At 37.2% G+C, this 23,718-nt stretch overlaps 1 long non-coding RNA gene across 1 annotated transcript in view; it reads left to right on the top strand.

Moving 5' to 3' along the window:
• Positions 1-23,500, top strand: part of LOC115833167 — a 61,427-nt gene extending 37,927 nt beyond the window's left edge. Inside the window, exon 4 of the long non-coding RNA XR_004028616.1 lies at positions 20,429-23,500. This is a non-coding gene — a long non-coding RNA (uncharacterized LOC115833167). The remainder of the gene's footprint in view (positions 1-20,428) is intronic.
• Positions 23,501-23,718: the final 218 nt, after the last annotated feature.

Here is a 23,718-nt window from a genome sequence, read left to right as displayed (position 1 = left end):
TGGGCAGATACTTACTGTACTCCTTGCAGATATTAGGGCAGGGAAAATGTTGAAGACATTTGGTGTAAACACACCAAATTTAACTGACATAATTATTGCCTAATATGTGTGTCTTCATCCATTTGGGCTGCTATAGCATAACACCTTAGATTAGGTAATTTATAAACAACAGAAACTTATTGCTCACAGTCCTGGAGGTTGGGAAGTCCAAGATCAAGGCAGATTTGTGTCTGGCAAGGGCTTGTTCTCTGACTTGTTGCTGTGTTCTCACATGGCAAAAAGGGCAAGGAGGCCCCTCAGGCCTCTTTTATAAGGGCACTAATCCCATTCATGAGGGCAGAGCCTTCAAGAGCAAATCACCTCCAAAAGGCCCCACTTCTTTATACTATCACACTGGGCATTGCATTAGTTCATTTCCACCTGCTGATAAAGATACAATGGAGACTGGGTAATTTATAAGGAAAAAGAGGTTTAATGGACTCACAGTTCCACGTGGCTGGGGAGGCCTCACATTCATGGTGGAAGGTGAAAGGCACGTCTTACATGGCAGCAGGCAAGACAGAATGAGAGCCAAGCAAAAGGGGTTTCCCCTTATAAAACCATCATATCTTGTGAGACTTATTCACTACCATGAGAACAGTCTGAGGGAAACCGCCCTTATGATTCAGTGATCTCCCAACAGGTCCCTCCCACAACATGTGGGAATTATGGGAACTATAATTCAAGATGAGATTTGGGTGGGGACACAGCCAGACCATATCAGGCAATAAGTTCCAACATAGGAATTTTGGGAAGACACCAACATTTGGATCATAGCAATGTGCAAACTCTTTTCTAAGGCAATTTTAAGTTTTTGTCATTTATATTCCCACAAGGTATCCTGAGCAGAGCTACACCAGATAACATGGTAGAGTTTTTTTTAAAGGTTCTTAAGGGGTGTATCTTAATGTAGCTAATAAATATCCCAGTAGGGCTTTCCATGTGTTTGTTTCAAATCATAGAACCAATTTAAACTCCATCCCTTTTGGATGGGGCCAGACTCATACAAGGAGTGGTGACTATATGAGTTAATGTGGTTTTACTACCCAGGAGGTGAGATTTAGCTGTCATTTTAGACCTCATTTAAAACATTATAACTTCCTTCTAGTGTTTCTAATATTCTATCTTGTACAGTAGTTACATTTTTGGATTTAAAATCCTCCCTTTTGAGCCTTTGTAAGCTAGTGTAGAGGTTCATGATGTGTGATCAGTTACAATTTTTCTGAGGCCCAACTTTGAGTCTCAGGCACTACAGGAATGGGTCCCAGAAGTGGGTTCCTGTTTTCACCCAGCACCTGGCCTCACTGTGGCTTCATCATCCCATGCTCACCCCGACCTCCTCCCTTTCATGCCAAAATGAACATTTTATTGTGAAGTCCTGTTCTATGGTGATATTAACAAATGTGAGGGTTTTTGCAGTCCTTGCAATGCAAACTCACAACTGTCAAATGTCTACTATTTCTATTTTTACCTTTTCTGAGTATTAAAAAACGAAGTATAATTTAAGTACAACAAAATGCACAGATCTTACATGCTTAGTTTGATAAGTTTGGAAAATTGTACACCTGTATAACCATCATCCCAATCAAGATTCAGAACACATCCACCACCCCAGAACTTCCTCTTCTCTCCCTTTCCAGTGAATTGTTGATCCACCCCCACAATCTTGGAGGCAGCCACTTTTTGACTTCTGTCACCATAGCTTTAACCTCATAGAACAGTTTTGCCTGTTCTAGAGTTTCAAACAATGAATTCTTCCAACATGTATTCTTTGTGTGTGTGATTTCTGTCTCTCAAAGTGGAGTTTTTGAGATGCGCCCATGTTGTTGCACCTATTGATAACTTGTTCTACTTAATTGCTCAATAGTATTCTACTGTATGACTATGCCACAGTTTGTTTACCCATGCTCCTGTTGATGGACATTTGTCTTTTTGGGGAAGGAGGCTATTGTAAATAAAGCAGCTATAAGCATTCTTGCATACGCTTTCTGTAGACATAGGTTTTCCTTTCTTTGGGGTAAGTATTCATGCCTAGAAATGGAATTGCTGGGCAATAGGGTAGCTTTAAGAGAATTGCCAAAGAGTTTTTCAACATGGTTGTACCATTACTCTCCCCTAGTAATATAAGATAGTTCCGGTTTCTCTACATCTTGGCCAACATTTGGCATTGTCAATCATTTTTATTTGAGCTACTCTAGTGGGTGTGAAATGGCATCTTGATGTAGTTTTAATTTCCATTTCTCTGATGACTAATGGTGCTGAGCAACCTGTCATGTGCTTCCTGACCATTCCTACATGTTCTTCTGTTAAATGTCTGTTCAAGTCTTTTGCCCATGTTTAAAATCAGGTTATTTGGTTGCTCACATTAATTGGTAAGAGTTCCATTATTTATTTTTGTACTTGTCCTTTTCCCTGGTTACCTTCTAAATTCCTTGAGATATTTTATCAATTCTCTCTACAGTGTCCACCACAGTGCTTCGTAAATAGCAGGTGCTTAATAAACACTTATTGGATTATCAGCATAAAGTAGTAACCCTGCCTGTGCAGTGGAACAACCTGTTGATTTTATTAACAGAATTCAGTAAAGTTTGGGCATTCAATTTTTGGATTGGCAGCATCTCTTACTTTTCACTTTTTGAATTGGACATTACTCTTTTCCAGTATGTGACCTTTTGCAAACATTCAGGCTGCTCATTTCTAAATGCTTTAAGCCAATCTGGCATATAGTACTTGATTGTGGAAACTGTCATAAACTTTACAGTTAATTTTTACAAGACTTACTTAGGAAGATCTGAAGTTTTCATGATAGGTGGTCTCTTCGAGAAGTTGAAATATTTATAGTCTTGAAAATAGAATGTTCTGTACAATCACCTTCTGTTTTCCTCCTCTTCTGAAATTTATGAGACATTTCTTAACCAAGAACCAGAGCCCAAGGGGCAGACAGAAGAAATATAAATACTTTTATTTGAAGATAAAGATGGTGAGCATCGACAAAAAGAATATCTGAGGCTTTTTAAACCTTGTCTCCTTTCCAATTTTGTCAGCCAGAAGCATTATAAATGTATGCTCCACTTTGAAAGAACACCTGCAATGATGTCATCTTTATGTTCTTAAATTAGTTCTAGCCAGACTGGCCAGCTTGGGTAAGCCAGAGCAACGTTTCCATTCTCATGCATTTGAACTTTGCCTCAGACCTATGGCTCCTGTGTGCTAACCCCATGTTTTAGAAAAGCTGTCATCCCCAGGGTGATTCAGAAATCTTGAAAATCATATGTAGCCAGCGAGTTTATTGGTTAATTTTTTATCTCAAGTCAACTCAACAAATTAAAATTCTTTTCTGATCTGATCTCAAAAGTAATACTTGCTTGTTGTAGATAATATAGCATGAATGCATACAGAAAATAAGGTTGATCTAAAAACTGATCTCACAAAATAATTACTATTAAAATCTCCTAGGTTTACTTGCTATTATTTTTGTTTTTATTTTCTAACATTGTATCTAACCTGTAGTCTATAAAAAAAGAATCATAGTGAATATATTCATGGATACTGGGCTTTGTTTATTTTTTTATTTTATTTTATCTTTTTCTCTAGAGTGATTTTCACTTACTGTTACAGATTTTTACCAGCTGTGTAGCATTTCATTTTGTTCTGTTTGTTGATTATGTTTGTATTGTATCTCAATAGTTTTTTTTCTTCATGTTCCGAATAAGAATGAAATCTTTTTCACCAATGAGAGTATATTTTTGTTTGCTTCATGTTGGTGTATGGAAAAGCAATGGACTGTTGTACATTTATTATTTTTTAATCTGGTCCCTTTACTGTGGTTTTTTTTTTTTAATTCAAAGTGCTTAGAGTTGATTCCCTTGGGTGTTTAGGTTATCCGGCTATGTTGTTAGTTTATAATGAACTTTTAATCACCTCCGTTCTCTTAGTTATGGTTCATATTTCTACTTCCAGTCTTATTACGTGACTGATCTTCTTGAGCAATGTGAAACAGTAGACACACCTGCCTTGTTTCTGGTTTTAACAGGAATACTTTTAATGTTTCATATGCTGGCCACTTGTTTACGTTTACATAATTACGATGTGAAAGAAGTATCCTTGAGTTCTCATTTTCCCTAAGGATTTTTAACAACGTGAGAATGTGTTTTAGGTGTTATTTAATGTCCTTTAAATCCTAATAAAGGCGGGGACCGCTGACATAAAGTATTATAACGTTGAATTTTCTAATATTGAACACTTTTGCATTCCCAAGATAAAATATGCTTTCCTCGGTCATGCTAGAAAATTCCTTTAGGATACTATTTATTTTGCAGCTACTTTATTTAGGATTTTAAAATTATTCCTAAGTGAGACTGGCTCATGATTTTCCTTTCTTTATTGCATTATCTTTGTTAGGTACAGAAATCAAGATTAATTTAGCTTCATGAAATCGATTGTGTAGCTTTCCATCTTTTTCTGTGTTCTAGAAGAGTTCATATAACCTAATTCCTCAACTTTGTGAAAGAAACTTTTGACATATGTTAATTGTATTTTAAATTTCTTTTGTGGCTAGTAATATATTCACATTTAAATTTTTCTGTTATGTCAATTTTGGTAACATGCCCAGAAAAGTGTGCTTAATTTTAAGATTTTAAATTATATTTTGCAAGGTAGAATATCATAATCTCCCATCACTTTTGTTCTCAGCTCAGTTTAATTTGAAAAACTTTTTATTATAGAAAATTAGAGAAGATAGTACAATTAATTATTGTCCCATCTTCTAGCTTCAACATTAGTCAGTTCATGAAAACTTCATTCCTACTTATATCCCCATTCATTTTGTCATTCACTGCCACCCCTCTCCCATTATTTTGAACAAATTCCGCCATCATAATTTCATCTTTAAATATTTCATCATGTAGCTCTAAAATATATGGACCTAAAAATAGTGAAAATATCACTACCTACCTAAAACGTTAACAATAATTTATTGATGTCATCAAATATTCATTCAATGTTCATGTTTCTCCAATGATCTTTTGCTTTTATACAATTTGAGTCCATACATTATAATCAGTTGATATGTTGCCTCCATTTCTGTTACTATACCTTTCTCCCTCCAAGTCTTTTTTCCCTTGACATTTCTTATTTCTGATTTCTTATTTGCCCATTTTTCCTGCTTATGTTTACCTGAAGCTTATAATTTTGCCTTTCTCTTTTGTTATTTGTTCATTTTTTCTGTTTTCTTAATTATATTTGTTAGAGTTTATTATATTTTTTAAAAAGCCAAATATTGCACTACATCAAATTTGACACTATACTCCCAGCCTCCTCTAAAACATATTTATCTTATTGCAGTTGTTTTCTTAGAATCCTTTCTTATTTCACCAACCATGTTTATCTTCTCATCTGGTTGTCTTGGCCCGTCTTACTTTTTAAAAAACTGATGTTAATTTTCCATTCACCTTTTTTCTGTTTTCTGTGTAAGAGCCTGTGGAAAAACAGTTAAGACCCCTCAGTGGCTGGGCAGTGGGAGCTGCAAATCGGCCCTCAGTGGGAGACTGAGCCCCTTAGACTTAAGTAGGGATCAGCTGAATGGGCCCAGAAGCCACCTACACCTATAGCCCAGTCTGTGGCCTCAGCTTGGAGAGCAGTCAACTCAGGAACTGGAGCAGTCCATTCTCCCTGAAATTCCTCCCTGGCCACAATCTTTTCAGCAGCGGCTGCTCTTCCCTTTCAGTCTCTTCAGGATCTCTGTGGAATTGAAGATCAGACATGGCCTTCCATGGGTGTCAAAGGGGTGCCACCATGCACAGAACTTCCTGGGCCAGCATGCCACACATCAGACCTGTGGAGTGAGCTCGTCTCCATTTTTCATATGTTTTAATCCCTCCTCAAAGCTCTCAGACATTTAAACTACTATCAATCCCCATTCATTGAGCCAGACTCTTGTGGTGTTAGTGCAAAACGTGCTCCTTGTGGAGCACGTGACCTGCCATCTTTCTGTCTTTGATGCTCATCTTCTTTCCCCTTCCTTTGCAGCCTGTTCTTTGGTTTTGGTTTCTGATCTTGTTTCATGGAGTTGCTGTCTTTGTGTATTCCATTAGTGATGGCACACTGTTTCCAAAATAATTTACTTCTGGTGTCTCTAGTAAATAATTTTGAGTTTCCAAAATTATTTATTTCTGGTTTGTGCAGCAAATCATCTTCAAAAGTCTCTCCACCCCCTTCTGAGTTGTTGGGGTTGTTTTTCTTTCAGTTTTTAAAAAATATTTTATTCCCATCGGCACATATTGATATTTTCCTTTTAGATTTACTCTTAGAAGAAACATTTATCTAGCCTTGATGATGGCCTGCGTAAGAATGTGTTAACTTCCCTATCTTTGTTAAGGAGGTCACTGGTTATGGCTCATAGTGGCAGACAACAGAATGCACTCTAGTTACTCTGAGAAGAAAATGATTTATCAGATGATATGATGAATCTTACAGAACTTCACCAGGACCCAGGGAATAAGATTTGATTGCTACACACTTAGAAACAATGGCAATCAAGGGAAATGCCCCATCTTACATGGAGCTCTTCTAGTGGAAACACCATGGTTGCCACCACCACACCATAGCAACCACGTACTGCTCCATACCTAAGTTTCTAGGAACCAGACTCTGGAAACTCTTCTAGAACTGCCCCAGGAGAACCAACGTGTCTATTGCTTGCAAAGACCTCCAGTGTCCCTGAGCCTGGCCACTGCCTCCCATTGCTCAAACCCTCCTAGTCTCATATGTGGACATCTGCTTGGAAGAATCTCATCCACATACAAAATCCTGGCTCTGGTAAGTGGGCTTTTTAGTTTTCTAGCATTGTTATATCAGAAGCCTCACTAGAATCAAGCAGGAATGGCAGTGGAGTCAGTGAAAAATCTGCTGCTCTAAAGTTTAGTGATGGATAGAACTCCTACAATCCCAGGTCTAGAAGGCCTTCATCCATGGTAGCTTTGCTATACAGGAGTGGGTCTCCTATCACACCACTGATTTCCTAGAACTCTGTGCCAAAGAATGATATAAAAAAAAATCACCAATCCCTTCTTGCTTACTCTAGGGCTCCTCTTGCCTTCATCTTCCCTAAAAGAAATTTATTTTCTCAAATGAAATGTTACTAACAATTTCTCCCTAAACCCTTCACACCACATCACTCCCCTGATCCCTGCACATCTACTAGTTTTCTGAGAGTTTTAGTATCAAGTTGGAAATAAAAATGTGTGGAGAGAAAAAGGAGAAGGGAATTCTGATCATCAACACAGTAGAGGACCAGCTGCACAGTTTCTAGGTTGGTATAGATCCTGGGGGCATGAGCTGGGGGCAGAATCGATGCTCTCGGTAAATTAGCTGACCTGTTTGAGGACATTTGAAATAAATTACTTCTAAGTAGAATTCTAGAGGGAATGTCCTATGATTTCATAAAATTATAGCCATTTATATGTTAGAGACTTTTTTCTTTGACAAAAATGCTGCATGGCTTTTCAACAAATGGTGCTGGAACAATTACATATCTATATACAAAAGAATGAAGTTGGGGCCTTACCTCATAGCATACATAAAACTTAAAATGGATCATAAAAAAAATGGATCATAGGCCTCTTACAGAAGTCTACATGTAAGAATTGAAAATGTAAGATTAAGTGTAAGATATACAAATAGTCAATAGCACATTGGAAAGATGCCCACCATTAGTCTTTTGAGAAATGCAAATCAAAACCTGAATGTGATACACGTCACACCACTAGGATGGTTAAACTAAAAAAAAAAAAAGTGTTGACAAAGCTGTAGAGAAACTGGACTCCTCATTCATTGTTGGTGGGAATTTAAATTATGCAGTTGTTTTGGAAACAAGTTTGGCAATTCCTCAAAAAGTTAAAGTTACCATGTGACCCAGCAGTTCGGCCCCATGAGTACTGAAAACATATGTTGATGCAAAAACATCTACACAAATGTTCAAAGCAGCATTATTCATAATAACCAAAGAGTCAGAAAGCCCAAATATACATCAACTGATAAAAGATAAACAAATATGGTACATCATTCACCATAAAAAGGAAGGCAGTACTGATACATACTAAACATGGATGACTCTTGAAAACAGTACATTACATAAAAGGAACCAGTCACAAAATGTCACAAATTGTATAATCCCATTCCTATTGCATGTCCATAAAAGGCAAGTCCATTGGGACATAAAACAGATCAGTAGTTGCCAGGAACTGAGGGTAAGATGGGGAAAGACTGCTGATGGGTGCAGTTTTTCTTTTTAGGGTGACAAAAATGTTCTAAAATGAGAGAGTGGTGAGGTTGTATAACTCTGTGAGTACATTAAAAACCACTGAATTGTAAACCTTAAAAAGGTGAATTTTGTGATAGGTGAGTTAAACTTCAATAAAGCTGTTATTTAAAAAAGTAATGCATGAGATTCCTATTTGAATGTCACCAAGAGGATTGTTCACTTGACACATATTTATTCATGGTACACTCAGTATATGAAGTATAGTCCTAGCCTCAGTAAAAATTAAAAAAAATTTAAAAACAGAATATATAAGAGTTTCAAACTCAACAGATTTTAGGAAGCAAACTCAAAAAAAAATCAGAAGAAAGGAGATAATAGATGAAAGCAACAATTAATGAGTTAGAAACTTAAAAAACAGTAGATATATTCAAATTTAGTTCATTAAAAAAAACAACAAAGCAGACAAACCTATTTAGGAAAAAAGGGAGAAAACACAAATATAAACAAATGATAAGGGAGAAATAATTATGCAAACAAAGGAAGTGAACAAAACAAGGAAGACTTCACCTCAGGCCATGAGGAAACAGCAATACCTGAACTTCTTTTACTATAAAAAGCTTCAAAACAGGACAAAATAGATTAGACAACTGTGTTCAGATCTTGGACAATAGATAGCACAGTACTGTGATCCCTAACAACAGATAAACACCTTTCTACCTGGAGGCGTTTTTCAGACCATGGTCACAGAAGCAGCAACCCAAATGGGGCCCAGTGGCCTTGGAGTTGAAAGGATAGAGATTAGAGTTCAAGGAGGGTGAAGCTATAAGACATTGTAAAGATGATTTCCAAAGTGGAGAGAACTACCCAGAGAAACCACTGCAGAAATTTGCAGAGGGTCTTCATGAGTGTTTGCTGAGTTTTAGGCTGTTCCTGTGTAGAGTGAATGTCAACAAAGATAGGCAAAGCATGACCAGTGAGCTGTGAGCTGACTGAAAGGCCATCACACAAGGAAGGCAGGTGTTTATGGTCTGGCTTGTCAGAGTGGAGAGTCCTCAGCAATACCCTGGAGTGGTCACTGAGTGCCCCGGGGCAGTCACGCAGTACTGATAGGACCAAATTATTGGTGGAGCAACGTTATTCTAGATCTATCCTAGAAAAGCTTTAAAAAAAAACAAAAACAGGTCTCCAAGGGATCAGTCTAATCTTCAAATGACTTGGATGTTTTTCAAAACAAAGCCCACCACTCTATAAAGGGAAATGGCAAAATGCAAACCCCAAAACATACCATTTATAGTATCCTGCTAAAAACTACAAGAAACAAAAGGAAAATGTGAGTAATAACTAGGAGAAATATTAACCATTAGAAGCAAATCAGAAAGGACAGAGTGATATGGTTTGGCTGTGTCCCCACCCAAATCTCATATTGTAGTTCCCATAATCCCCATGTGTTGTGGGAGGGACCAGGTGGAGATAATTGAATCATGGGGGTGGTTTTCCCATCCTGTTTTCATGATAGTGAGTAAATTCTCACGAGATCTGATGGTTTTAGAAGGGGCTACCCCCTTTACTTGGCTCTCATTCTTCTTCTCCCTGTCGTCATGTGAAGAAGGATGTTTGCTTCCCCTTCTGCTATGGTTGTAAGTTTCCTGAGGCTACCCAAGCCATGCTGAACTGTGAGTCAATTAAACCTCTTTCCTTTATAAATTACCCAGTCTTGGGTATGTCCTTATAGCAGTGTGAGAATGGACTAATACAGAGAGATTATGGAATTAGCAGACAAGGACCCTACAACAGGTATTATAAATACATTTAGGTACTTAAAAGAAAATAAAAACATAGTGAGGACAGAATTGAATAAATTTGAAAGAACCAAATGCAACTTCAAGTGATGAAAAATACAATAGATGAAATTAAAAAATTAGTGGAAGTAATATGAGTAAATTCAATATCGCAGAAGAAAAAAGTATAGGTTCACTGAAAGTTCACTGAAAATCAACTGACAAAAGGCAGATTAGTAGGAGAAAAAGGCATACAAACTTCATTTTAATGTGCATAGCACAGGGGAATTGCAGGAGAATGATTGCCCAATAACTCAGTGGGGTACAGATACTTATAGCCCCTTCTTCACAGGGGAAGGGAATATGGGGGAAATGTGGCAATCTGAGGGATAATAAATGATTTTTAGGTGGAAATAAATGGGCCTAATGCTCCGACAATGGTTAGTAAGTAATTTTCTTTGGAAATTGAATGGGGCAGAAAGAAGAAATGGTTTGGGATTCTTCCTCTGTGATATGAATTTTAATCTTCTCTAGTTAATAAAATTTCAAGGCAGGCAATTGTGTTCCTCTTTGGTAGGTCCGGTTTCTAGATAGATAAGGGAATTTTAGAGAACAGCTTCATCCTATGCTTTGGGGAGGACAGAGGACTGAGAGATGGGGGAAGGAGTTAGATCTTGAGCTGCTTCTTTAGATCAGCAATATTTTGGGGGTGAAATACTGATTTTTTAGTCTCCTGTTTGAAACTTTATTTTCAAAAGGTTTCACATATTAAAGTAGGATTGGCAGCTATGGAGAGAGAAATCGGGTTAGTAATCCAGCGGCAAGGGATCTGTAAAGGGAGAAAAGAACATAGATTATGATGAGAATAAATACATAAAAAAAGAACAAATCTAAGCACTTTAAAAAATCCAATTAAACTAGTCCTTATTTCTGGAAATTGGCCAGTCCAATTAAACAAGTGCGTTTCATTTTAAAAGGTGGCATTGTAGATAGATTCTCAAAGCTAGGTCTCTATAGATGATGTAGGCAAATAGAGCTTTAATAAGAGGGCTTTTATGGTAGCAGAAACAAAAAACAAATGTTAATGGGTGAAACAATTTCTAAACTAGTTTCTTTAGAGTCTGGAGGGCAGTCAGTTGAGAAGATTAGTGGCAATCTGACAGATTTTCGTAGTCTGCATTTTGCGTGTAGAAAGTTTGTCCAAATATAAGCTGTTGCAATAATATTTCTTCAAAGCCAAGTTGACTAGTTTCAGCCTCAGGAAAAAGGCAGTTTTAGTTTCTAATAATTCCAAGTCAGAAGGGTGGAAGAAAAATTGGAAACATTAGTCTGAGTGTCTCAGCCAGATATAGGAGGAAAATAAAAATGTGTGATTCAGTCCAGATACAAAGCTCAGAAACAAATGGACAAGGCTAGAATCTAATAACAGGCATACGTGAGGTTTTTTTCTATGACATAATTTTTTTCTCTCTAATCCTCCCATTGCAACCAAAGATAATCATAATTAGACTGTTTTGTTTAAGTTTAGTTTTTGACCTGATTATTTACAAAAGTTTAGTAAGAATGATGAATGACCCTATAGGCTTGTTCTAAGTTGGCTTTGCTGGGATATTTTCATAAAGAATCCCAGATTAGACTTTTTAAAAAGCCCCTTGGCTTCCTAGCTATGTTAAGAAGTCAAGCCAAAAATCTGACTCACTCTCAGACTGTGTCTGTAATACCTGTATAAATGGGTGAATACCTCTTTTCTCAAGGTCCCTCAAATAACTTGAGGTTCATGGGCCTGTCATAAGGTGACATTCATTACTCACCACAAAATCAGGAAGCTTGTAAGGGAACAATGTAGACAAGGTACAAGGCCAGTCTCTCCAAGGGACATTTTATTGGCTCCACAAAAGTCAACTTCAGTCCCTCAAAGCAATCTGATCATATCTAAAAATATTGCATTTCAGTCAGAGCCTTGGTAAAATAACCAGTGTTTCCAGTTGTGTCTTGTTATAAAAGAGAATGAGTTCTTACTGAACTTATGAAATAATTGTATTGCCATAAAGTAAGAATACTCATGAAGAATTTCTGAATTCTGAAGGGATCAGGTAGAGAAAAAGGTAAATGTTTCAACTTTTTTCACAGAAATATACTTTGTCTATAGCTTTTACTGTAAAGCTGTAGATAGCTTAAGAGAAAACAGTTTTCTTAACTCTGGAAAATAAAACTTGAAAAGGATAAGCAATGTTTCAAACAAAAGAATCATAAAAATTATTTCAGTCCTTCATCATTTCAGCTCTATGTAATTAATTCTTGTTCTGCTTGATGTTAGGTTAGCAATTTTATGAGTCTATTTTTTTTTTCATTAGAGTTCTGGAATTTTAACCAGTCCAATGAATGGTATGGTCTCAAAGTTTTCTAAAAACCTTTTAACTTACTAAAAAGGTTTTTGAAATGATGACAACTTTTATTCTTGTTTATTGCATTTACATTTACCTGATTTACTCATTCTTAACAATTATATTTGAATTGCTCATAAAAAATAAAGCTAGTCATTTAAGTGATTTTTAATTTTAATTTATTATTTATTTTATTTCATTTTTTTTTTTTAGACAGGGTCTCACTCTGTCACCCAGACTGGAGTGCAGTGGCATGATCATGGCTCACTGCAGCCTTGATTCCAAGGGTGAAGTGATCTTTCCACCTCAGCATCCCAAGTAGCTGGAACTACAGGTGCACACCATCACATTCAGCTAATATTTTTCTTTTTACTCACTCAGCTAATTTTTGAATTTTCTGTAGAGATGGTGTCTCACCATGTTGTCTAGGAATGATCTTGAACTCCTGGGCTCAAAAGATCCTCCTGCCTTGGCCTCTCAAAGTCTTGGGATTACAGGTGTGAGCCATTATGTCTGGTCTATTTTTTAAAAGGCAACACGAGGCTAATCCTGTGTCAGCAAGGAGTTTATCCTACCAAGGCCTTTGAGGTACTGGAAGCAGATGCCCCCTGCAATGTCCCTCCCACAGCCATCCTGGATATCCAGGAAAGCTCTGAAGGGCAGGGCCCATCTGGGTCCTAGAGTTACATATCAGATGCAGAGCCCAGGACAGAGGATAGACTTTTGAAGACAATGTCTAGAGGATCCAACCCCACTGAGCATGGCCAGAAGGTATAGCTGGGCCAGGGAAGATGGGGCCATATTGGGCTTGGCTCTGCCCTGCAGCTGGTGGCTTAGGCACTGTAGACCCACATGTCCCCAGGCCTCACCATAGCCACCTGTCCAGAGCCCAGAATCCAGAAGCTCAAAACGAAAGATATAAGCTCACAGTAAGATGTATGTAAGGTTAGGGGGAACCCAGCAGCCAGCCCACAGCAGAGTTTTACCTCACAGACAAATCAAGCAAGTATTAAAATATCACAGAAGCAACAATTTTGTAACCTTAAAATGTCTATAAGAGACAGCATAAATCTGTCTGACCAGTAGACCCAGGCAAAAACGTCTGCATTAATAATGACAATTCTGAAGGCATTTCCATTTTATTTTACCAACAATTTAAAAATTAGCTTTATTTACCAAAGATTTATTACAGTCATGTAAACTTGAAAAGCATTTGAGCTTATCTACTTAATTTAGGAGTGTTTATTTTAAAATCAATTTGGTATTATGTAGACAATATAGAAACACAGGTATAATAATCTACATACATGTAGACATAACATACAGCACCACATGCATACATGATATGTATCTAAAAACCAAAGAGACACAGGAATTCAGTGCAAAAGAGAGCAGACCTTTAGATCTGAGAAGAAGCTGATTATGACTTTTGAGGCTCATGAGGAAGACAGAGGACCCCAAAAGAGAGGGTCAATAGTGCCTTTTCTGTGTTCCGCTCAGGTTCTCAGCATTGCTAAAAGTTTCCTTTAGATCTTTGTGGTGGCCAGAGTGCTGTTGCTTCCTTTTAGCAATTTTTATCAACTGATTACCAAATGAAGAAGGGAGGGGATTAACTGGATGAAAGATTGAAGGTGCCAAAAGGAAAGAGGAGAAGAAGTAAATGGACCAAGTCTTAGAGGAGTCAGTTTGGGAGAATCTTAAGTTGCCCAAAAGGTCAATGAACTTCTAGTTAGCAGGGGTTCAAAAAAAAGGGGTCTTGTTGACTAAGAAGTTTCCATAGGAGAAATAGAATTTAAAAGAGAAGAGAGAAGAAGATTAGCTTTTAATTAAACTGACTTTCAACCATAGAGCTCTGTAAATTTTTTTTTTTTTAAAAACATACAAGCAGCAAACTTTCCGTTATGTGAGCAGCCAGCCTTTTGTGAGAGCTGAGAGACTGAGGAGGGGAGCATTGGCAGTGGTGGTGGGAGCAGCACCTCTCTTTTGCAACCTAAGAAGGGCTTTGGTTCCCAGTGGTGGTGGGAGATACATCTCTCTGATCCAGTAGAGGATGCAAGATAAACAGAAAAAAAAGTTGCTATCACACTCTTAAAATAGAGTTTTAAACCAGAAGTATTCCTAAGTAAATTACTCAAAACCAAAACAAATAGGCATACATGAGAATAAAACCAAGAAGCCCTTTATGGGTTAAAACCAAGAAGCCCTTTATGGGTTTAACCCAAGTCTCCAAAAGAGAAGCAAAAGTTGCAACACTTCCAAGATCTAGACCCCTCCCAGGATCTAGACCCCTCCCAGTGACAGCTTAAAGCAAGGAAAGCGTCACCAGTCACAAATGAAGTACAGCGCACATCTCTGTCTGGTCATATTTTCTAGAGACCTAACTTCTCAGCTGGCCATCTACACACAATGGCCCAGCAATCTGTGTGCCCCATAGATGGAAAATTAAAAGCGACAGTCAGTTAGACAACAGAAAATGAAAAGTTGTCTATGTGAGAAGAAAGAATACAAACAAATGGGTACCTCAAATATTGAGTCATACAAATATAAATTCAAAACGAATAATTCAAACTAATTTTTATAAATGTTTCCCCCAAGTTAAAGGATTTATATTTTCAAGGGGCTGATTCCCTGACCAGAGAACTAAATCAAACCCAGACCACAGTGGTAAATGCACAGAATCTTAAACACCAGACCATAGGCTGGAGGGACTTTTTTACAAATCCCCCTGGAAATTCAAAGTTGGCAGTTTGAGTGTTCAAAGAATTTTAACTTTCGTTTTAGGTGAAATTTTTGCTTTTAAATTTTGTCAGAATAATTTTTAAGACTAGCCTTCCCAATATTATGTGTCTTTCTTTTAATTTGGTTCTCTCATCAATACAAATAAGGCAACTGCTTAGGGCAAGAGATCTTCAAATTTTGTGTTCAAACGTAGAAGTCTTTCTAATTCAAAAAACTATTATCTGGCTACTGATGATTAGAATTTCCAATGGTGTACTTATTTTAATAGCGACTCAATCTAATAAGCCTCTTTACGGGAAGATCAGGCGGCATAGAAGATGCAGCCTCCATGATCCTCAAAAATTTACTCCCAGAAATAGGCTAAGATAGCAAAAGATCTTTGTTGCTGCAGGTGATTAAGGATGGTATTTGTGTGAATGATGTCTCTGTTCTCCACACAAGCACATGGACACATGGACACTCGGCCGTACCACCAGTTATAGATCCACCAACTTCAGGGATTGGATTTGCCCAGCACTAACCAGGCAACAAAGATTGAGACAACAAAGCCCCTTGTGGATGAGGCTCCTTATTAAGACAAACCATCCTGAGAGCATAGCATCTTAGCAACAGAGTACACTGCTTAAAATTTTATGCATCTTGTGTGTCCCAGTCCTTTCAGACTGGCCACCAGACATGATCTGAAAATCACACACCCTAGATAGCAGAGACCAAAAAGAGAAATGCTCCCACTTGGTCACAAGGCAAGCTTTCAAGGACATAAAACAAGAAGAGAGGGCAACCTCATTCCGTTTTTATTTTAGAGACCCGCAGCACAATTTGTCTAAATAGATGCTGGAGGTGTGCTGAGAACTGTAAAACTCACCGCTCTGTTGAAGCTGGCTTGAACAACAGGCTTATGTTTTAGGCCTGTGTTCTACCCTATGGTACCCCTCTTTATGACAAAATGACACAGGAAGACAAAGATAAAGAAAAAGCAAAGACTATTTCTGGGCATAAATGGATCAGACAATATGAATATTCATACCAAAAATACACCAGAGTCACTGCACCTAACAATAGTCATACAAATGCTTTTCTCCCATTAATCTTAAATGTAAAAAGGAAAAATAGACAAACAGTAATTTTTACCATCTGCTCAACCAGATTCCACAGAGAGAGACTAGGAGTCTGGTAACAATTTCTTACTCTTATATTAGCCTCTCAGGTCCTGAGTTTCTTTGGTTGTGGCTTCCAGAAAAGCAGAGCAGTTTTGGATATGCTGCTCACAGCACCAAATATGTAAGAGTAAAGGGGGAACATTTCCCTCTTCATCCTCTGACTGTTTGCTGAAAATCGACAGAGAAAAGCAGACTAATAAGACAAAAAAGGCATACAAACTTTATTTTAATGTGCATAGCATAGGGGAATTGCAGGAAAATGACTACCCAATGGGGTATGGATGCATATATACTCTTCTTCATAACAGAAGGGAAGATGGGGCAAATGTGGATGGTTTGAGGGATAGTAAGTGATTTTCAGGGGAAAATGAATGGGCCTCATACTCAGACAATGGCTAGTAAATAATAGTCTTTGGATATTGGAGAGGACAGACAGCAGACAACGGTTTGGGATGAGTTCATCTGGTGTTTAATTTTCAGTCTCTTCCTTTTGATATGAGTTTTAATCTTCTCTGATTAATGAAATTTTAGGGAAGAAAAGTGTGTTCCTCTTTGGTAGGTCCAGTTTCTAGGTAGATAAGGGAAATTTGGAGAGCAGCTTCATCTTTTTGGGAGAGACAGAGGATTGAGAGATAGGAGAAGGGGTCAAAGAGAACTTGAGACTGCTTCTTTAGCTCAGCCACATTTTGGGGTGAAATATTCTGGTTTCCTTTAAGATCAATGAACTTGTAGATATAGCAATGGGATTTATCCAAAATGAAGCATAGAGAGAAAAATGACTAAAAAAATTGAATGGAGCTACAGAGATCTGTGGAAAAATATAAAGTCGTCTAACGTAATGGTAATTGAAATTCCTAAAAGAGAAAAGACAAAAACATTTGAAGAAATAATGTCTGAAATGTCTCCAAATCGGATGAAAATTATAGCCCTGGAGATCCAAGAAGCACAACAAACCCAAAATAGAATAAACACACACATACACCCCCCCCACACACCCCATAATAAAGCATTATAATAAATAGCTAAAAACAAGTGGTAGAAATATTCTTAAAAGCAGAGAGGGAAAATAGATATATGTACAGAGGAACAGTAAGAATGACTGCAGACTTCTTGTCAGAAGCTATGCAGACCAGAATACTTTAAAGAGCAATAGATAGATAGACAATAAATCCTGTCAACCTGTAATTATATATTCATGAAAAATAATTCTTTGAAAATGGAAGTCAAATAAAATATTTTTCAGACAAATACAAGCTACAAGAATTCACTTCCAGCAGACCTACACTACAATAAATTTAAATCAAGTCCTTTAAATCACAGGAATATAAAACCTACGTCACATAGAAACTTGGATGTATACACAAGAATGGAAAGGGCTGATATTGATAAATACATGAGTAAATATAAAGGGTTTTTTGCCTCATTTAAACATTTTCTTAAAAGATAATTGAATTTTTTTCTTTTTTTTTTTTTGAGACAGAGTCTTGCTCTGTCACCCAGGCTGGAGTGCAGTGATGTGATCTTGGCTCACTGCAGCCTCTGCCTCCTGGGTTCAAGCGGTTCTCCTGCCTCAGCCTCTGGAGATCTGGGACCACAGGCATGTGCCACCATGCCAGGCTAAGTTTTGTATTTTTAGGAGAGTTGGGGTTTCACTGTGTTGGCCAGGCTGATCTCAAACTCCTGATCTCAAGAGATGTGCCCACTTGGACTCCCAAAGTGCTGGGGTTACAGGCGTGAGCCACCATGCCTGGCCCATTATTTGCCTTAAATAATGTAATATTGAAGGCAAAAAGAGTAGAAATGTATTTTGCAGTTAAAATAAGGTGAGAAATAAAATGTATGACAATAATAGCACAAAAGATAGCAGGCAAAAATAGAAATATAATGTCCTAAGGATTGTACGTTATACATGAAGTAGCATAATATTATATCTATATGGACTGTGAAAAGTTAAATTTGAATATTGTAAATCTTAGAAGAACTACTTAAAATAATAAAAGAGTATAGCTTACCAGCCAATAGTGTCTATAAATAAAGTAGAAAAAATATATTCCAAAAGAAAGTGGAAATTTAGGGGAAAAGAAATAAAAAAGGGATGAGACAAATAGAAAAAAAAGGAAGATGGTAGATTTAAATTCAACCATGTTGATAATTACATAACATGTCACCCCAATCAAAAGACAGAGCTTGTTAAAAATGAAAGACAAAGCTGTGTGTGATCTGCAAGAAACTTACTTTATTATTATTATTATTTAAATTTTTAAATTTAAATTTTAGATTCCAGGGGTATGTGTTTGTTACAAGGTTTGTCGCAGGTTTATTGCAAGGTTAGTTATATCATGTGATGCTGAGGCTTAGGCTTCTATTGATCCCATCATCCAAACAGTGAACATAGTACCAATAAAAAGTTTTTCAGCCCTTGCCACCCTCCTGTCTTCCCTCCTTTTGGAGTTCCCAGTATCTCTTGTTCCCGTCTTTATGTTCATATGTATCTGAGGTTTAGCTCCCACTTATAAGTGAGAATATACAATATTTATTTTCTGTTTCTGAATTAATTTGCTTATAATAATGGCCTCCAGCTGCATCCATGTTGCTGCAAAGATCATTATTTCATTCTTTTTTTATGGGTGTGTGGTATTCCATGGTGTGTATGTACCACATTTTCTTTATCCAAGAAATTCACTTCACATGTGATGGCAAAAATAGGTAAAAGATAGAAATAGATATTTCATGCAAATAATCAAAATAAAGTAAGACTAGCTGTATTAACATCAGAGAAAACAGAAATCAGAAAAATGATTATTAGCAGGGATGAAGAAGGACATTTTATACTGACAAAGGGTCAATGCATCACAAAGATATAACAATCTTAAATGTGTATGCACACAATAAAAGAAGCAAAAACTGATGAACTGCGAAGAATGGGTAAATCAACAATTATAGGTGGAAATTTCTGCATTCTTTTCCTAATAACTTATAGAAGAAGTAAACAGAAACTCAGCAACACTATTTACTGAATAGTGAATAATACTATTTACCAACTTGACTAATTGATGTAAATATGTCCATATAATAGCAACAGAATGTTCACTCTTTTCCAGTGCACATGGAACATTTGCCAAAATAGACCATGTGCTGAGCCAAAGACCAAGCCTCAACAAATTTAAAAGGATTGAAATCATAAAAAGTTTATGTTCTGCCTATAATAGAATTTAATAAGAAGTCAACAACAGAAGAATCTGGAAAGTCCCCAAATATGTGGAAATTAAACAACGTATTTCTAAATATCCCATGGGTCAAAGCAGAAATAACAAGGAGGATTAAAAATATTTTGAACTAACTAAGAACAAAAGTGCAGCATATTAAAATAGGTAAGATATGGCTAAAAACAGATAGAAACTTCCACTTCAAGATGATAGAAAGAAGCAAATTAAATCCAAAAATAGGAAAAAGGAAATAATAAACGTAAAAGCAGACATGAATTAAATTTACCAAAACTAAAAAAATGAATGAAACCCACAGCAGGTTCTTTGGGGAAAAATTAATAAAATTAATAAACCTCTAATTAGACTTATGCAGAAAAAAAGAGCGAAGACGCAAATTCCCACATCAGGAATGAAAGTGACACATCACTATAGGTCCTATAGACTTTAAGAGGATAATAAGAAAGTATTATGAACAACTTCATTTTGACTACTTTGATAACTTAAATGAAATAATTCTTTGTTACAGTGTTACTTTGTATCGGAGAGAATGTTTTTATTCTCAGGCGATAGATGCAAAAATATTTAAAGTGCAGCTCACTTTCAAATGGTTCAGCCAAATGTCGATGATTGTTGAATCTAAGTGGTGAGTATACAAATGTTCCTCATATTCATCTTTTATCATTTTTGTATATTTGAAAATTTTTGGAATACAAAGTTGGAAAAAATAAATTATGCACAAAAGATTGCCAGTAGAGCGGCTGCCATTCAAGTTGAGTCATTTGAAACAGGGCTTATGATGGGAAGGATAGTGTCATGATCTTTTGACCATGAGATCAGGGTTGTGACCTTCCTTTTGTTTCAGGATGAAGTTTCTTGGTGATGTAACAGTCTGTGGAAACTCCCACAGGACAAATGCAGAAAGGAAGGACCTAGATCACTGGATGGTCAACGTTGCCCCTTGCACTAGCAGCAAAGGCCTATACAAATTTTTTGAGTAGCTTTATCTAGTTGTCCAGCTACTGGGAATAACTTGTAAAATCCCCTGGATAGTCAACAGCATTGGGGCTTGCTTTGTAAACAGAGACCTGACCTACTTAAGTCTTCCCAGAGGTTGGAAAAAGAGGTTTGACTCACACAGACATGAAACCTTGGCTTAATTGGACACTAATTACTCATAAGAGATCTGTTTACCCAAACTTCCCATAGACCAAGCTCAGTACAAAATGAGAGGATGCATGAAGAAGCAAGATATTTAGAGGAAAATGTCACAAATACATTTATCAGTCCCAAAAGTCCTTTTTTTTTTTCCCAGAAGTGATGTTGCTAATTGCACAAAAATAAACAATACGGGGTTGATAAATTCCACATTTAAGGGCTGAGAATAGTGTCCCTACATTTCTAAGAAGCTGTATATTTGGAAATGAATACAATTGAAAGTAAGGATAATTGGCATTCTAAAGCCAATTGGATAACTTGGATGAACAAACAGAATTTACCATATTTTGATATGTTTCTTTGTGATTAAAGTATCTGTAAAGGAAACAAATTATTGTATTGCTACAGATTTTATTACTGAACAAGAAAAAAAGGACTGATGTCGTGCATTTCCTTTTGGCCTTTGGTCTTGGCTGATGTTGGGCATCCAATGAGCTTCTTTGTCTTGAATGAAGACTTAAGAGGGAGTGAAAAGTAGGAAGAGCATCAAAACTTCTTTGCAGGATGTAATCAAACCACCTACTACTTATTGTCTTATGACCCATTTATTCAACAAATGGAATATCTCAATTGCTCAATGCTATTACAGACACTAGGTATAGTCTTAGACAAAACAAGTTGCTGTTTTTATATAGCTTGTATTATGGTTGATGTAGTAAAGTCAAAATTATTTAAATAAAGGAAGATGTGAGGAAGACTTTAAACTTAGAAATCTGGGTTCTCATCCAAGCTTTGCTGCTAGCTTGTTGGGGGAACCTTGGGTGATGAGTTGGTTGACTCCTTCTGGATCTCAATGTTCATCCATCAAATGAGGGAACTTGACCAGATATTCAATAATGGCCCTTCCAGCCCCATCTTTATATGAAAGGGAAACCACAGTATGGGCCCATGGGGAAGATCATGGACTTTGGAGTAAAACATTTCTGGCTTGGTCAATTGTTTAATCTCTTGATCTCGATCAACTCATGTAACTACTCTGACCCTCAGTTTCCTTGCTGCAAAATGAGATACTAATATTTGCTCAAATAAGATAACAGGCAAAACAATCATGAGGGCTCCTGGCACACCACTGTGCATGGCTTTTGCCCCCTTGGGGAGCTTATAAATGAAAAAAAGATTTTACAATGCAAAGACAGTAAGCATTTTGTTAGTGAAGCAACAAAATAATTGGGCAATTTCCTCTCAATTGCACCATCAACTGATGCCCAACCTAGAAAGCATTTGGCTAAGAATGGAAAAGGAATCTTTGCCCAGATCCCTCAATTTTGACCATCATGGCATATACATGAATTGGCAGACTAAATTTATGCTCCTTTTGAAAACTGTGTCCATTCCAAGAAGTCAGGATATTTTCACCCAGCCTGGCCTAGGCAGTGGGACTCCCCAAGGCTACAAGCAGAGCCACAGTGCTCTGGGCTGGGCTGCCACACTGTCATGCTGGGGCAAAGATGGCAGCAGACAGCTCTGTTGGGTAACAGCAGGAAGCTGATCTCATCTCTTAGGGGACTATGGTAGCAACACAGGGCAAAAGCTATAGGAATTGTCCAACATAATAACTATGTTTTTTTTTTTTAATTTTCAAAACGTGATAAATGATTAAGAATATAAAACTGGAATTTAGAACTTACAAAGAACTTGTATGAATAAATTAAAAAGACAACCTAATTTAAAAATGGGCAGAAGTCTTGGGCAGGCACATTACAATATAGCAGGGGTCACCAAATTAAAGCCTCACCGGCAAAATCCACCTCCCACCCCAGCCTGTTTTTATAAGTAAGCTGTGTTGGAACACAGCCAATCCCATTCATTCACACATTGCCCGTGGTTGCTTTTGCTTGACAACAGCATAGTTGAGTAGTGGGGACAAGACCATATGACCTCCAAAGCCAGAGATATTAACTATCAGGCCCTTTATAGAGTGATTCACAGAGACCCCCATAATAGAGGAAAATACAAGTGGCCAATAGCACATAAGAAGACGCCCAGTATTATAGCTAAGAGGAAAATGCAAATTACACCCACAGTAAGATACCATTATGCACCCATTAGAAAGGCTAAAATTAAAAGGACTGACAACAACAAGTGTTGACAATGGTGGGCAACAGCGAGAGCTCTCACACACTGATGGTTGAAGTGTAAATTGGTTCAATTTTGGAAAACAGTTTGGCAGTGTCTACTACAGTTAGACATACATATTTCCATGCCCCAGAAACTCCTGGGCATATTCTCAAAAGAAACTAGGGCTGTGGCCACCAAGAGACATGTGTGAGAAAGGTCCTAGCACCTTTATATATCATAGTCCCAAACAGAAAACAACACATACCCATCCACTTTAGGATGAACTAAATAAATTGGGGCATATGCATTCGATGGAATAGTACATAGCAATGAAAAAAATAAACTGTTGCCCCATGCAAAGATGTTTCACAGACATAACGTTAAGCAGAAGGAAGCAAATCTCAAGGAGCCCACACTGTACAATTCCAATCTATATGAAGCTCAATAACACATGGTACTAGAAGTTGTAATAGCAGTTACCTGTGGGACCGGAGGTTTGTACTGAAAGAGGAGGAACATCAGGAAGTCTGTTGGGGCCTGGAAATGTGAGATGTTGCTCTGGGAGGCAGTTGCATGGCTGCAGACATACGTAAGACATTATTGAATGGTATACCTGAGATTGGAGCACCTACAAAAGAAGGTACAGTGTTACATCTAAGTGAAAAAGAGAAAATATTAAAGAAGAAAGAGACTGTGGATCATTTTGGGCTTAAACCTTATGTACTACATAAGTGGGTACTACAGAGTCATGTCTCAACTACAATTCAAACTGCAATACCTTTTAAGCTTTGTGTTGAAAAGAATGAATATTTGGGAATGTAATTCTGTGTTTGTGATAAAGTCCTCCATAACAACCGATTCAAAGCAAAGGAGACTACA

This window comes from Nomascus leucogenys, chromosome 25 (assembly GCF_006542625.1).
Source record: "Nomascus leucogenys isolate Asia chromosome 25, Asia_NLE_v1, whole genome shotgun sequence".
NCBI classification, from domain to species: Eukaryota; Metazoa; Chordata; class Mammalia; order Primates; family Hylobatidae; genus Nomascus; species Nomascus leucogenys.
This window is presented reverse-complemented; position numbering and strand designations above follow the sequence as displayed.